This window comes from Pelodiscus sinensis, chromosome 5 (genome assembly GCF_049634645.1).
Source record: "Pelodiscus sinensis isolate JC-2024 chromosome 5, ASM4963464v1, whole genome shotgun sequence".
In the NCBI taxonomy this organism is placed as follows: domain Eukaryota; kingdom Metazoa; phylum Chordata; order Testudines; family Trionychidae; genus Pelodiscus; species Pelodiscus sinensis.
This window is the reverse complement of record NC_134715.1, coordinates 55544097-55559638: the sequence shown is the minus strand read 5'-3', so window position 1 is coordinate 55559638 and position 15542 is coordinate 55544097. Positions and strand designations below refer to the sequence as shown.

The window sequence follows — 15542 nt, the reverse complement described above, 5'->3', positions numbered from 1 at the left end:
CACTATTGTGGTAATCATTGTACAAGATATTAATATATGCCTGATGAGGTATCATTTGAAAACTCATAATTTACTAATCAGTAATATGGTAGAACACATGTACCAACATATGAGTAAAAATAGGAACAGAAGCTGAAATCAGGATTGTGTTTCCAATGTAGGTCTGGGGGGAAAGGCTAAACTAATTTCCCAGAGACAAAGGGCAAGCTGATGGGCCATCACCTAACAAGTGATTGTTCTTTGGCAAGAAAGAGGGGGCATTGACAAAGAGATCTACACCTTAGCAAAGACACAGCATAAGGTCTCCTCCACTAGATCCTACGGTTCTCAGATGAAAATGTTTTTCAATGAGGGACTGAAACTATAAAGAGGAGGGTCAAATATCTCTCCTCCCCCACCTCATTCTACGCACCTGAGAAGACAAACATTGGATTCTGGAGAAGGGGTCCTGACCCGAAGAGTTTGGTCAGTAATGATGTTGGATGCATATGGTGAAAAACTTTGCTTTCAACCAAATATAGTTTGTTGAGTTAGGTTATTTTATTTTATTGTAACCATTTCTGACCCTTAAGGTTCATTACTTGTACTCACATCAAATCTGTCTCTCTGTAATACATTTGTTTTATCTAGTCAAATGTGTTGGAGTTAAAGAGCATGGGTAACCCCATTTAGGGTGGATAATTGTATGTTTATCATTCCCTTAAATAATGGATTTAATATATTGGGATCGTCCAGATGAGGGCTGGGCAGTAAAATACATACATTCCTGGGGGAAAACATGAGACTGTGAGTGTGTTGGCCACTCTGTGTAACCAAGTCTAGTGAGAGCCAGTGTATGACTGGCAAGGTGCAGTTCTGCAAACACATCTGAAGATGACCTGGGTGCTGGCAGGCTGTTTGTGAGTGTTCTAGATTGGGAGTTACAACAATAAGGCATTTTAAGGCATCCCACATACAGGGCAAGTGTGGCACAGTCATATTGCAGCCTGGTATGTCAGAAGGAGCCAAGCATTTTAATCTGAAGGTGACTGGATCTCAAGTAATCTAATATCTTGTGGAAGGGTGTTTCATAGCTGTGGGACCAAGTCCTTATACATCCTGAATGTTTTAATTTTAGAGTCCCTGAAGAGTGAAGCTCTCATGGTCAAGAGAGAGTTCTAACTCCTTTTGTTAGAACAGGATGGGAATTTAGGCATCGAGACATTGGTAGCATAATCAGTGGTGCTTAGACTTTAAATTGTTGTTTCTCTGCTAGGCTCAGGCTTCATCAGCTATGCAGGATGGCTTATATCTTGGCAATCCCATAGGCGGTCAATAATTTTGTGGAGATTTGTACTACAGAATTGGAGGAAGATACAAAAACAATAGATTTGGACACTGCAAATGGGTTTATTTTCCTCAGAACTTCTTACTTGTCTGCATAGCTTAACTTTGTGATTAAAATAGTCATGGGGCCGGGGCCCCCCCCATAGCCGCGCGCCCGGGGAAGGCGCCCCCTGGCAAGCGCCGCGCGCCCGGGGCCGGCGCGTCCCCCCTGTAAGCGCCGCGGGGCCAAGGCCGGCGCCAGAGCCGGCAAGGGCACGCGCAGTGCTCCCGGGGGCGGGGCCAAGGCCGGCGCCGGAGCTGGCAAGGGTACGTGCGGCGCCCCCGGGGCCGGGACCGGCCATGCGCCCAGGGCTGGCACCTGCCAGCCCACATTGCTCCGCGGGCGCCGGGTTGGGGACCATGGTTTTAAGCAATGGTTTCTCCTAAACAGGGTTTGCAAATGTTTTTAATATAAATGTCAGAAACAAATCATTTTCAATATCACTTGATAAACATTTTGAATTTTGTTTTCACCACATCTCAGTGGTTCTATCTATCAGAAGTTCAAACTGCATTAGGTCCAATGATATTTACATTTGGCTTATGCCAGAGATAGCCTTGGGGAAAATGGCACTCTGGGCGAACTTATGTTTTAGCACCTATGGCCCCTATTTCCCTTGGTCCCCATGGGCCCTCAACCCCTGCATACCTGACTTACACCCATTTGTCACTAAGGGTACCTCTACACAGCAGTGTTATTTTGGAATAGTGTCAGTTATTCCAAAATAACAGTCTGCGTCTACACTACAAGCAGTTATTTTGACATAATGTTGAGCTGGAGGACTTCTTACTCTGACTCCTGTATCCCTCATTTTATGAGGAGTAAGAGAAGTCAGAGGAAGAGTGCTCTACCTTGGACTTCCTGCTGGGTAGACTGCACCAAAAGCTGAAATAAGCTATTTTGACTTAAGCTACGCAATTGACATAGCTAAAGTTGTGTAGCTTATTTTAGCTTTAGCCCTGCTGTGTAGACTACCTTACTCCTACACTTTCCCCCCTATGCCTCTAACTCGTGCATTGTGCTGCCTTCACCCCTAAATTCTGCCCAGTGCTGCCTGCACCTCTAACTCCTGCATTTCCCTCTAGCCCTGCACTGCCAGCATGCACTGCCACACCACACCCTGCCTAGAATGCTCATCATTTTATGTCCATTGGCCCCTCACAACAGATCCATGTGATAGGGTGCGGTCACAAAAGACCCCTTGAGATTGTTCCCCAGCATGCTGATCATGCCATTGACACCTGCCTTCTTGCTCTCTGGGGCTTCCCACCACCCTTTCCTGCTGGGCCAGATCCTCTGGTGTCCCCCGGACAAGGCACAGGGTTGGGGTTACTGCCCCCCTGAAGAGCAAAGCAGACACTGAACCACTTCAGCTCTGAGAGGAACAGCACCCAGGAGTTCAAAAGGATCAACCCTCTCAAAAATTTGTCTCTCTGTGTAAAAGTTTTACACAAGGAAAGCTCTTTATGAATGTGTCCTAGCAGTGTCTCCATAGTGACAGGTCATGGAATCTTGTGCAGGCCTTGTGGAACCAGGTGCCACCACCTCCCTGGCATGAGGCCCAGTTTCTCCGAGCCTAGCCATGGAGGAATTGCTGAAACGCTGCGTGTCCCTGTGACACCTCCTCTCCCCCCCCCCCCCCCCCGGAGACTTCGGAGAAGGCGCTAATGCTAGCTGAGCTCTGCAGTGTGGAGTTCGTGTACACAGCTAGGACACTTCAGCAGGACCCATGGCCAACAGAGCAGGGATCTGTGGCAGAGATATATGGATGAGGGACCTCTAAGCTTGGGGGTTGCTGGGCATAAAGTAATGGGGGTAGTAGGCAGGGGGGTGGTGTGTCAGGACATGCTGGCAGTGCACGTTTGGAGGCTGGGCCCGACTGATGGAGCTGCTGCCCGTTGTGGCCCAGGACTTCAGTGTGGACCAGGGTGGGGTGGCCAAGTTCAGCACTAAGGTGCTGCAGGATCTAAGGTGCAGCAGAGGGGGGGCACCCTACTACAGGCTAAAGACTGGCTCTGTTACCTCAGAAACTGGGGCCTCTTATAGCATCTGGGTCAGCTGGAGGGTAAGCATCACTTCCTGGTGGAGCTCATGGGCAACCTGATGGAGGTGCTGGAAGTGTGGCATGTGAAGGGGCTGCACATTAGGCTGAGAGGGGGATCCAGCACTTGGGCATTGTGGTGGCTGCACTCCCAGCCCTGAGCTCCCCCACACTTTCCAAAACCTTCTCTGAGACCCCCCACTCCCCTCAACCTCCTGCCCTGACTCTTGTGCACACCTCCCCACTGCTGAACTTCCCACCAGTCTTGACTCTTGCACCCCCCTTCAACCCACTCCCAATCCAACCCTCTGTGTGGACTCCTGTACCCTCCACAACCCAGCTGCATGCCCTAATTCCTGTGCCCCCAGACCTCCTGCCCTGAGATTCCCCACACACTCCCAGTCCTGTGCCCTGACTCCTACATCCCACATACCTCAACCCCCTGCCCAGAGCTCCTCATTCACCCCACCCTGACTCCTGCACCCTCATATCCCAACCCTCTGTCCTGAGACTCTACAGTTAAATTGCTTACAGGTACTGTCATATCACAACCTCCTCCACCCCCTGCCTTCAGCCCACCAAGGAAGGGCAGGCTGTGAGAGGACAATACTTTCACCTCTGGACAGTTTTTAAATGTCTTTCCCATAAGTGAGTAAGAATGTGCTGCACTTTAGAAGGGACCTTTGAAATCTCACTCAGCACTGCACTGCTTAGAACTCTTGCTTGTTGAAAATTGTGACAGCTTGGAGATAACTTGGTGCTACAAACAAACAACTCGTGTACCTTTTCCCTAACTAAAATTTCAGCTACTCCAGCTTTGTCAAGTGCAAGTTCATCTTCCTGTCCAGCTAAGAGGTTACTCCCTTCCTTTTATTAGTGTCAGTTTCCTGTTGACACTGGAATACTGAAGGCATGTGGGCAGATAATGGAAAAGTTGGAAGTGCAGCATGGGGTGGCTCAGAACAGCTGCTGTCCATGGGGCAACCAGCCTGCTCCTCAGGAAGCCCTGGCTAGCACATTTACTGCTAACTCACTGAGGGTACGTCTAGACTACATGCCTCTGTTGTCAGAGGCATGTAGATTAGGCTACCAGGCATAGGAAAATGAAGCGGCGATTTAAATAATCGCCGCTTCATTTAAATTTACATGGCTGCCGCGCTGAGCCGATCAGCTGTTTGTTGGCTCAGCGCGGTAGTCTGGACGCGCGGGTGTCCACATCAAAGGCATTTGTCGACCACCCAGGTATGCCTCCTGGGATGAGGTTTACCTGGGTGGTCGACAAATGCCTTTGATGTCGACACCCACGCGTCCAGACTATCGCGCTGAGCCGACAAACAGCTGATCGGCTCAGCGCGGCAGCCATGTAAATTTAAATGAAGCGGCGATTATTTAAATCGCCGCTTCATTTTCCTATGCCTGGTAGCCTAATCTACATGCCTCTGGCGACAGAGGCATGTAGTCTAGATGTACCCTGAGACTCACAAAGACAACCCCTGCTTCCCATGCTCTTTTCCTTTCCCAGCCTGGTTCTCCCCTGCCCAGTTCCTCCTTTGCACCCCTACTCCCCAAAGTCCTGTGCCTAGCTGTACCCCTACCTTGCGTGGCTGCCCTCTTTTTTTTTTTTCCCAGCCTCTGGTCATGCCCCCTGCCAGCTCTGTTCCCAGTCTTGCCCAGTCCCCCTCTGTCTCCTGCTCACTCACATGTGAGCATTTGCTCTGTGGGGTCTAGGGATGTGAATGGTTAACCAGTAAGCCTCCCCCTTAATGGGTGGTTGCTCCAGCGGCATGGGGCCTGCCATGGGCAGGAGGCGCTCTAGCTATCCAGAGCAGGCCCTGTCCACGGTGGGCCCAGCCTGCGTGCACTGCAGGCAACGGCACTCCAGCTGGAATAGCCCTTGTCTGCAGCAAGTCTAGCAGTGGTTAAAAATTACGTTTAACCGGTTAACACATTAAATGAAATTTTACATCTCTACTGAGGCTCTTCCGCTGTTGGAGACAGAGTGGCACAGGCAGGGAGGGACTTCGGAGCTCTGAGCTCCCTGGAAGGAAGGGGGGCTGGAGGGAGCTGGAGCTTTTAGCCAGCCATGAGTGGGCAAAGGCTAAGAGGGTTGTGGAGAAACTTGCCAGTCCCATGCAGGGGGGGGAGGGGAGGGAAGCTGAACAGGAAAGAAGTCTATGTTGCAGCCAGCCAGGGGAGGCTCATAGCAGCACCCTCCCAGTTATGGTGCCCAGAGTGAGGTTAGAAAAGTGCTAATGCTTTCAAATTCAAATGGGGCCTAACCATGTTAAACTGATTTACAAGGAGTGGACTAGCTCCCACAAAATCATAGCTCAAGTCCTATCTGCAGGTCAGTGTGTGTTTCCTCTGGGGTATTCATGGAAAGATGCTGTTTTCAGCTAAATATTGTAATGTCTTGATTAATATTGGTGCTAGTGAAAGTGACATAACATTATTGGCTAGAAAGAAGCCTGATAAATGTTGTGCGTCTCCACATATTTCTGCCAACTCACTGGTCTGCAATACCGTTGCTATGTATATCTTCATTTCTCCAGAATACAATCGAGGTTTAAATATGGTGCTAACGCAGTTTTAATCCAGTTGTATATATGGCTGTAGTGTCCTTTGACAAACCTGGCCTGTATATGCTCTGATTCAGAAAAGCCTATCCAGGATAGCACTGAAGTTCAAAGCACTGCCTTAAATAGAAACATTAAGAAATTGACAATATGTACAAATGAATCAAACTGACTTTTTTAAATGATGTTTTTAATATTTTGACTTGCATTGGACTGTCTGCACTCCTTTTAGTGGACTGTTAGTTAATTTTACTGTTTTAAACATAACATATTGCAAGGTTAGATTTTGCCATTTAATTAGTTATTCTATTGTTGATTTGACACTAAAGATTGAAGTGTCTCTTCCCCAATTGTCAGAACTGGCAAAATTTTCTCATCTATTTTTCCCTCTACATCTGATGGCATATAATTCTTCCAGTTATCAAGGTTATACCTGAATTGAGTCCATTCCAGTGACTTGTCCCTGTACAAGTATATTGTGTTTTTAATTGTATTAAATGTTCAGTTGTATTACAATGTCATTGTTACTACTGTGTTTTAACATCAACTGCTTATATAGAAGGCAATGTCTAAAAATTAAGAACACCAGAGTAAGAAAATACATTCAGGCTATGTCTACACTCGCGGCTTCTTGAGTCAGAAATATGCAAGTGAGGCTAAGCGTGGAATATCGCCGAGCCTCATTTGCATACCTAATGAGCCACCATTTTTGCAGAAGAGGCTCTTGCACCAGCAGGAGCTGTCTACACTGCCCCTTTTTGCTCAAGAAAAACCCTCTTGCACGATGCCGTTAACTCCAATTAATTTCAGGAATAACGGCATTACGCAAGAGGGTTTTTCTTGCACAAAAAGGGACAGTGTAGACTGCTCCTTCTGGTGTAAGAGCCTCTTCTGCAAAAATGGTGGCTCATTAGGTATACAAATGAGACTCGGCGATATTCCACGCTTAGCCTCATTTGCATACTCTGCTGCAAGTGTAGACGTAACTTCAGAGTCCCTAGCTACATGCTCTAGCTTCAGATTAAGTGTTTGGAAGAAACGTTTCACTCTCTCACAAGAACAGTATAGTTTGGACCTCCCTGGTCTGGCACCCTTGGGACCTGACTGATCCTGGAGGAGGGATTTTTCTGGTCCAGGGAGGGCATTTCAGGTCACCCCACACCAGGCTTCCTGGCTCCCCATGCAGCCAAGCTGAGCTATGTGCTGGTTCCCACTCCTCCCCCTGCAGCCCAACTGAACTGCATGCCACCTCTCAGGCCCCCAGCAGCACACAGGGACTCTCTGATCCTGGATCATCCATGGTCATGCTGGACACGGATATTGCCGGATCAGAGAATTGCAGATTTTAGAGATGCAACCTGTACTATGCGCTGACAAGTATCTGTCTCTTCTCTGCATTATTAATGAAAATAAAAAGGCTACAATTAAACCCAGTTACACTTTTTCTTTTTAAATTAATGTAAATGTTAATGAAAGGAAGTGAAATGATACTAGGGCTTGGCATAAGCAGGGTAAACTTTTCAATTCAATTCTGCCAGAACACTGATCTACAGTACTCTATTCTTTGACTAGCAAATCATAAAATTTCCATTGAAGACTAGACATTGAACCAGTTTAACTTGTAATGTAAACAATCAAAACTTTTTACTAGATGTTGATGCAAATTTAGCATTACCACTACTGCCAGATAACTACTGTCACTAAGCTTTTTGATCAATAACCCACCACTACCTTGGATGCATATTGATGAGACAGCTGACTCTTTCAGCTCCCAATTACATACTATCTATTATTTAGATTTCAGATGTACTAAGTTATTTCCAAACAGTTAAAAACTCAACTCTACCCCACAAAGTGTACTTTTTCAAATCCAGGAACTGTTGAGTTCTAATCCTAAATCTGGCACAGATTTCTTATGTGACCTTGAACATATCACTGCTTCTCTTTTGTCCCCTGTAAAGTGGGGCTAATGATACTTCTAATGACCTACCTCACAGGAGAATCCTCAGGATGCTCCTGTGCTTCATTTAAAGTCTATTGAGACAGATTAAAATTTGTAACAAAAACAATTAGACTAAACCACAGAAGAATTCTGGAATCTGTGGTTTTCTTAATTTTCTATATCCAGCATCACTTACCACTGCTTTCTGTGCTATATATTTTTCAGTACTCTTCATACTTATTTCTCTTTAGGGCAGTGTAGCTTAGTAAAGACAGCACTGGTGACCTGAGTTATTTTTCTGATTCTGCCATTAGCCTGTGGACAAATCACTTCATCTTCCATCCTGAATTTCAGAAAGGTAGACTGACTCCCTCAAAGAACGGATGGGCAGGATCCCTGGGGAAGCTAATATGGGGGGGGGGGGGAATAGGTGGGAAGGAGTCCAGGAAAGCTGGCTGTATTTTAAAGAAGTCTTATTGAGGGCACAGGAATGGACCACCCCAATGTGGAGAAGGAATAGCAAATATGGCAGCTGACCAGCTTGTTTTAAGTGAATTGTTGTTGATCTTAAACAAAAAAGAAGCTTACAGAAGTGGACACATGGACATATGATTAGGGAGGAAAATAAAAACATTGCTCAGGTATGCAGGGGGGTGATTAGGAAGGCCAAAGCACGACTGGAGTTGCAGTTAGCAAGGGATGTGAAGGAAAACAAGAAGGGTTTCTACAGGTATGTTAGCAAGAAGGAGGTGGTCAGGGACAATGTGGGACACGTACTGAATGAGAGAGGCAACCTAGAAACACAGGGGTTCCCAAACTTTTTGACACAGAGACCAGTAAATCCATTCACAAGCTTTTGGAGGACTGGTAAGTCATTTGCATATTCATTAAGCAACTGATGAATATTCAACTTAGTTGTTTCTGGTCTTCCCAAAGCCCCCAGTGCCAGCGTTAGCAAAGCTTTTGATACAGTCACCCACAATATTCTTGCCAGCAAGTTAAGGGAATATGGATTGGATAAATGGACTGCAAGATGGATATAAAGCTGGCTAGATCAGGGCTTCCCAAACTTTTTACTTTAGTCAGAACCCCCCCTTTTTTTTCAGTACTGTTTTTCAGCCCAAAAATATCAACACATAAAAATAATTAAAAATGAATAAATTTTCAGTGTTTCACTCGGCTGCCTCCTCTGCCCAGCCTGGGCCAGGGCTTGGGGGACTCGGCTCTCCATGGGCACTCCAGGAGGCAGAAGCAGGAGCAGATTGGGGGTGGGGTATCTGGCTAGGAGGGAGAGTGCAAGGAGGGGTAGATTGCCAGGTGTCCAGTTTTGTACCGGATAGTCCGGTATTTGAGGCTTCTGTCTGGGGAAACAAATTGAGAAGATAACGGACATATAAAATGTCCAGTATTTTCTAATTCGGTAAGTTTTATTATTATTAGGTGTATCAGTCCTTAGCTGCGAACTGCCTGGCTGGTAGATGTGCTCAGGCTGCGTGTGTGTCTACCAGCCAGGCAGTTTGCAGCTACTCGAGGGAGGGTATGTGGGGGAAGGGGCAAAATGGAATCCCCGGGGCTGGACTCATTCATGTGCCCGGGTCAGTTCCACTCCCCCCCCCCCCCCCCGCCCCTTTCTCCTCCTGATCTCCCCAGTCCAGCCCTGCTTCTGGCGACCGGTTCTCCCCCATCCCCACCGATCTCCTCTGGTCAGCACCACTCCCCCTATTGCCCCGCCCCCCGCTGTCCCATTCAGCCCTGCTTCCGGCAGCTGGTTCTCCCGTCCTCCTCCTCCTCTCTAGCTCTCCCGACCCCCCCATTCAGCCCTGGTTCCGCCACCCGCCCTCCCCGATCTCTGCCAGACAGCCCCGCTGACCGCAACCCTGCTTCCGCCAGCCACCTGCTTGGATCTCCACTGTACAGCCCGCTACTCCTAACCCTGCTTCTGCTGCCCGCCCGGATCTCTGCCAGACAGCCCTGCTGCCCCCAACCCTGCTTCCCGGTGACCGTTTACCCTCCCCCCCCCGCACCTCCTCCCAGCCCACACCGCTCTTGCATCCCAGTCCCCCACCTCAGGCTTCTTTCAGCACCCAGCTTCCATCTCAGACCCCAGACCTCCTTTTTTGATAGCATAGAAAAGGGTGGTCCTTGATCACTTAAATTATTGGAATGGCCCCCTATCAAAAATTACTGCCCATTCCTGTCCTAGAACTTATTTAGGCTAGACAGTGGGTATAGTCCATTTGCCAGGGCAAATCCTTATAATAAAGTACTGTAGTGAAGCACTGCATATTAGGAAAACCATAAAGATACTAATACTTGCCTATATAGATGTTGAAGTGTCCATGATAAACAGAATCTGACCTAGAATAGTTATGGGAAACTAAACTGTAATACATTTCCTGAAACCCTACCATTTTACAGATGAACAGTGCTAAGTGGTTAGTGGATGAAATGAAGGATGAAAAAGGCAAGAATCCCTGAAACTGACTATTCTTGCAATTGATTAATAGTACAGTTTGGAATCATCTTGGGATAATGCTGAGGCACCATAAACCAGAAAAAATTGGATGCTCTTGAGGACTGGAGTAATAGAAATGGGATGAAATTGCACTTAGGGAGTAATAAGAATGTTATAAGTTGGGGGCTGCTCAAAAAGACAGAAGAAGCTGAGTGTATTAGTTAATCATAGGATGACCACAAGCCACCACTGTGTTGCAACTGTGAAAGGCAAATGTTATCTTAGGATGCATCAAGAAAGGTATTTCCAGAGGAGATAGAGACATATTAATTTCATTATATGTGGCACTGGTAAGAGCTCATCTGGAATACTGTGCACAATTCTGGTCACTTATGGTCAAGACAGACTCATTCAAACTGGAACAGATGCACAGAATGGCTACTAAAATGATCAGGGGAGCAGAGACATATCTTACAAAAAACATAAAAGAGCTTGCCTTGTTTAACTTTAGGGAAACAAAAGCTAAGAAAGGATATGATTACATATGTAAAGGGAGGGACAGCAGAGAGAGACGAGCTTTTAACCTAAAAGACAATGTCAGCACATGAACAAATGAACATATACTAGCTATATATAAATTTAGGTCCGAAATTTAAAAAGAATGTTTCTAACTATCAAAGGAGTGAGGATCACTTTCCAAAAGTAGTGGGGGAAAACTACCTAATTAGTTTTAAGATGAAACTGATACATTTATGCATGGGGATTACACACCATGGTTACCTGCAATCACAGAACTAGATTAAATGACTCAGTCTCTTCCTAATTCTGAAGGTTGGAAATAGAAGTGGAAGGGAATTATACCTGTAATTATTGGTGGTATTCTCGTAAACATTTGCTGGCCTCCACCCACAGTACCAACCCAGGTAATGATATGATGAGCCAGTAAAGGGATATTATCCTTTCCTCTTCCCATGCAAGCAAAACATTGTCAAGTATATTTGCTTGGGTATTGGTACTTGGATTCTCAGCTGATAATGGTAAAGTCTCACAATCCTGTCTCAAAACATTCACATTATTTTTGTGGGTTCGAAAGTATTAGTTATATTTAAGTACATAATTAAAGTGCTTGTTAATTTCAGTAGATGTTTCAAAATAAAATAAATTACACATTACTTAAGATACATATAGTGCTGTAAGAATGGAATAATGAATTTAAATCAAGACTATTTAGTTTTATGTACATAAACATTAAGTGTGCCTATGCTGGTGATAAAAGTAAGATGATTGAGGCACAAGATATGTCTTGTATAGTAAATGTATACAGGGAATCTAGGAAAGGAGCTCTCTACAGCAACTGGAGTCAACCTCTTTTCTGGAAAGTGGACACTGGAAAAATAGGGAGAGAATATAATTAAAAAAGGCTTTTTGGAGTGCAGTATGACAGCACCTAAATTCAGAACTGCTATGGTCCAAGTCAATCAAAGCATACTTGACACTATCTTGCTTGCATAGGAAGATGAGAGGATGCCCCACTTCCCTTCATCCAGTCATTGAATTATTTGGCCTGCTACTGCCACTGGAGGCCAGCAATTCTGGTGCTTGTGCAAACTGCTGTTGACTCTTGCTGCTCAAGGCCACAACACAACTTGTGCAAGGACTCCACGTTTTCCCCACAATTGTGGTCTAGGTTGACAGCGACAGGCTTGTTTTCACGGATGCTTCTTGGGTGCGAAGGGGCAGCCTGTTGCAACCAGAAGTTGCCATAAGGATCCGGGGCAGCTGTGTAGGGCAAAAGGCAGCAGGACATGGAGCCTGCAGAACAGCTGCTGGTGCTGGGGTAAGAGCTAGTTCCCGTGGAGGAACCCGGAGGAGAACACGAGGGCAAGGTCACGCAAGGCCTTAGTTGAAGGCGGGTTTCTTTTCCGAACCACAGGCGAGGAGGCAGCGCGGGGCAGCCCGAGCCCGGGAGTCACTGTAGCGACAGCCCCAGGCCGCCCCAGCCCACGCTCCCGCGCGCAGGCCAGTCACGGGCCGGGTTCAGCGGGGGTGTCCGGTCTCCAGGGCGCGGCCAGACGCTGCAGCGAGCTCAGCGCTTTGTAGCCAAGAGACAGGAGAGGCCGGAGACTGTTGCTCCCGGGGTGCGCGCCTCAGCCCGAGTCTGCGTCCACCTCCCCGGCCCGGCCCCGCCCGTCACCCCCGCAGGCGGCTGCTCTCGGATCGGAGGGTTAAACTTCCCCCAGAAACCGAAACCTCCCTCCGCCAGCAGGCCAGGCCCGAACGGGTTAATCCCCGCCCTGCGCTCAGGCTCCACCCCCTCGTCCCGGCCTGAACCATCCAACAGTAGCGATACCTGCCTCGCACCGCCGTGTCCTTTTTGACGTCATCGCCGTGCGCCGGCAGGGAGGTGGGGCTGTTGCCTGGTTACGTCCGTCCGTCATTGCCGTGCGCCGCCGTTCTCTCCCTCCGCCCCCCCCACCCCACACCAATCGCTGTGTGAGAGACACAGAAAACAAGCGGATCCGAGGAGCGAGCTGCAGCCCGGACCGGTCTCCCCAGCGCCCCCTCCCGCCACAACCGCGGGGCTCCGGCGGAGGCGGTAACGGGCACCCCGGTGCGGCGGCTGCCGCCCGCCTCTGCCTGCGGAGCGCCGCGCGCCGAGGCTCACACATGCCTGAGCTCAGGGTGGGAGCGGCGCTGAGCCCGGCCGCCTGGGTTCCCCGCGCTGCCTGGCTGGGGCCCTAGCAGCGCCCCGGCCGCTGGAGCCGGGTCCGGCGGCTCCCGAGTGTATGAGAGGGAGCGCGGGGCGGGGGCCGCGGCCCGACCCACTCGCCTCGTCTCCTTCCCGGACGGCGGCGGCGGCAGCAGAGAGACCGGCCCGGGGGAAGCGAGGGGGCAGCGAGGAGGCGGTGGCTCCATGTGAAGAGTCCCGGACACGCACGAGAACCGCCGACAGCCCCCCGGAGCCGGGAGGCAGCGAGAGAGACGCGGAGACCCGGCAACCGAGGGGGCTGGACTCGTCTCTCACTAAAGTTTCCCGCGGGGTCTCTCGGGATTTGTCGTCCAACTTGCTGCGAAGTCTTAAAGCCCCTGCAGGGGAGCGTAACCCCCGCCCCCGGAGCAAGGGTGAGCTTTAGCCGCCTCTGTATCACCGATAGCGGGTCTGCTGCGTCCGGAGAGCTAAAGGAGGGAAACAGCCCGCCGCCGCCGCTACTGCTCCCAAGGTGAGGTAAGGAGGAGGGGCCGGGTCTGATGATGTCTGTTCCGCTGATTATATGCCAGTCTAGGTGGAACACGTGGGTGCAAAGACCCCCGCAATCCTTTGAACGTAGGTTGTGACGGGGACTAAGTAGGAGCATGCGGTAGTGGCTCTGTCCCTCCCGGCGGGGCGGGGAGAGCCGTCATCACATCAGTCCCGCCCGAGGTATCCCCTGTTTCACATGCTCCTCACGTTGTCGGGAGCTTTGCACGGTCTGCTGAGCTAAGTGACCCTCCCGGGAGTGCGATCTTCTCTTTCCGACGAGAGAGAGACACTGTAGGGAAATCCTTATGTTAAATCAATTCCTGCCACTCTTCACCTTAGACTTAAGGAGCCTCGGATTTGTGAAGAGTTACTACAGTGAAGGGACTGATAGCGCCCAATCAAAAAACGAGTTTGGGAATTAGTTCCCCTTTGAAACTTGTACTTCTGGCTTTGTACTTGCAGCAAGGAACAGCAGAGATACTGAAGGCCTGAACAAAGACCAAGTTTTAAAAGCGACTTTGAACCTCCTTCCATTCACTATTGTTCTGTGTGAAATCTCTAGAGTTCAACAGAACTGTTCTTGTGCTTTATCAGGATGTCTTGTACACCAGAACTGAAAAATACAAGCCACGGTATTTTTAGTGGAACTGTTTTCAAACTCTGTAAGGGTGGGATTCATCTTAATGGAGACTGTGGATTCCTGGCTACCCACAGTTGCATAACATCCCTCTGAAAACTGCAGCAATTCTAGTATGGAAATATTAGGAAAGTAATTTAATGCATTTCACTTAAAATGCTGGGTTTTAATACAGTTTAGAATAGGAATGTCAACATGTAGAGGACTACACGGTTAACCAAAAAGCCTGGATTTACCATTTAATCTTGTAGACTACATGCACTCTTCCCCTTCCCCTTGTGAAAGGGATGGGGGAGCGGGAGCTGATACCCTTGAGGAGCTGGCTATTGGCTCCAGTCTGCCTTCCCCCACCCCTATGCTGCTGCCTCTCTGAGTCAGCAGGGAGGGGGCAGGCAGGAGCTGGTGCTGGGGGGGAGCTGGCTTAAAATCTGGTTTCCCCCCAGCACCAGTTCCCTCAGTGCTGTGGTAGCAAGGGGCTCCCCAGGAGTGGAGCTGGGAGTGCACTGGCTGCTGACCCTGCCTTTGGGGACTATTAAATAGTTGTGTAATTGCTAAGATTTTGTGCAGTTACATGACTGTTCAATTACACAATATCTAACATTCCAATTTTAGCGATTGGGAATAAGAGTGAAGAACCAGCAGCATCTGTCTAGTAATCTCTCTGTCCAATACCATCAAGTGCTCTGTAGTTCTCAGTTTGAGAATTTTAAGCTGGATATTGAGCCATAGGCCAGGTCTGCACTACAGGGGAAGGTTGAATTAAGATATGCAACTCCAGCTACGTTAACTATGTACCTTAGGTACAACATACCTTAATTCAAGTTTCCACAGCGGGAGCAAATGTTCCCTTACTCCTGATGAGGTGCAGGAGTAGTGACACAAACTGAGGTGCTCTTTGAGTTTGATTTAGCAGGTCTTTACTAGACGTGATAAATCAAACTCCGGAAGATTGACCACTATAGCATTGATCTTCCGCGTCATGAAGACATGCCTTTAGTATACAGCATGTTTTTATATTGCCACATACAAAGTTACCGAAAGGGATATATAGTTGCATGAATAGCATATTTTCAGCCTCATTTGCCAGCAGTTCAAGTTGCTGCTAAATTAAGTAAATAAAATTTTATTCCACAATACAGGGTTCGTACTGTATATAGGCATTTTGATTTGTCTAAATGTGGTTTACAAACCAAAAAATCTGCAAATACCATTTGAATATATTTCAGATCTAGTTTCAGAATTAACATTAGGATAACACTGATATCTGCAACTGTTTATCGATAT

The 15542-nt window shown here is 48.2% G+C and overlaps 1 protein-coding gene across 4 annotated transcripts in view; it reads left to right on the top strand.

Annotated features, from left to right (window-relative positions):
* The first annotated feature begins 438 nt into the window (after positions 1-438).
* FBXW7 (F-box and WD repeat domain containing 7) overlaps positions 439-15542 on the top strand; it is a 277673-nt gene continuing 262569 nt past the window's right edge. Inside the window, exon 1 of one of the 4 annotated variants that reach the window (XM_075930055.1) lies at positions 439-465. The gene's annotated coding sequence lies outside the window, so the exon portion shown is untranslated. Of the gene's footprint in view, positions 466-12795; positions 13607-15542 lie in introns of those variants that run through there. The other 3 variants (XM_075930052.1, XM_006111571.4, XM_025185402.2) reach the window with 3 other exon arrangements.